This window comes from Propithecus coquereli, unplaced genomic scaffold (genome assembly GCF_000956105.1).
Source record: "Propithecus coquereli isolate 6110/MARCELLA unplaced genomic scaffold, Pcoq_1.0 Scaffold3347, whole genome shotgun sequence".
Classification (NCBI taxonomy): Eukaryota; Metazoa; Chordata; class Mammalia; order Primates; family Indriidae; genus Propithecus; species Propithecus coquereli.
In genome coordinates, this window is record NW_012149005.1 from 1 (window position 1) to 1,145 (window position 1,145).

A 1,145-nucleotide genomic window follows, 5' to 3' on the forward strand; every position below is an offset into this window, starting at 1 on the left:
AAATTGTGGATTCCCCATTTCCAAATTTCCACACGGAGCCCCTCCTTGGTCTCTGAGGACCGGCTGCCCCTAGGCAGGTGGCTGTGGACAGGAAGGCGGTGCCCCCGGGGCTGGGACAGGAAGATCTCACTCACACCCGGGGACTCAGGTCTGGCTACAGGAAGGTCTCAGTCACTATAGCCCCAGGTCTGGGGATGGGCAGGCCTCACTCGCTCTTGGGGCCTCTGGTCGGAGAACAGGACGGTCTGAATCACTGGCAAGGACGCGGTAGTTACAAGTGACATGGCACCTGTGCGTCCGCTCCAACGAGTGAAGCTGCGACCTCTGATGCAGAGCACGGCGGCTCCGCCTCCTCTCACGCATGGAACGTGGCCTCCCCTATTCTAATGCTGGGCGGGGCAGCCCCCTCCTCTCACTCAGGGGACGCGTCCCCGCCTCCTCTCATGCAGGGCACGCAGCGGCGCTCGTCTCTCGCAGGGCATGCAGAGCCCCTCCTCTCATGCAGGGCACGCAGCCCACCCTCCTGTCACGCAGGGCACGCGGCCCCGCCTCCTCGCTGGCAGGGCACGTAGCGCCCCTCCTCTCACGCAGGGCATGCAGCCACCCCCTCTTCTCACGCAGGGCACGCAGCCCCCCCCTTCTCACGCAGGGCACGCAGCCCCGCCTCCTCTCATGCAGGACACGCAGCGCCCTTCCTCACACGCAGGGCACGCAGCCTCGCCTCCTCCGACGCAGGGCACATATCGCCCCTCCTCTGACGCAGGGCACGCAGCCCTGCCTCCTCATACGCAGGGAACGCAGTTCCGCCTCCTCCCGCGCAGAGAACGTAGCACCCCTCCTCTCACGCAGGGCATGCAGCGCCCTTCCTCCCACGCAGGGCACGCAGCGCCGCTCCAGTCACGCAGGGCACAAAGAGCCCCGCCTCTCACGCTGGCCACGCAGCGGCCCTCCTCTCAGGCAGGGTACACAGCCCCGCCTCCTCACACGTAGGGCACGCAGCCCCACCTTCTGCACGCAGGACCTCCTCTCCCCGCCCCCTTAAGCAGGGCCCGTCGGTCCCACCTTCGCTCAAGCTAGGCGTGGTTCCACAGGACATCATGCGCACTCTGTCCCCTGCTGGCCATCACCCGCACAGCGGCCCTCAG

General features: G+C 67.1%; 1 long non-coding RNA gene across 1 annotated transcript in view; it reads right to left on the reverse strand.

Annotated features, from left to right (window-relative positions):
* Nucleotides 1–195: 195 nt before the first annotated feature.
* Nucleotides 196–1,145, reverse strand: part of LOC105815447 — a 16,880-nt gene continuing 15,930 nt past the window's right edge. The window contains exon 3 of the long non-coding RNA XR_001137741.1: nt 196–224. This is a non-coding gene — a long non-coding RNA (uncharacterized LOC105815447). The remainder of the gene's footprint in view (nt 225–1,145) is intronic.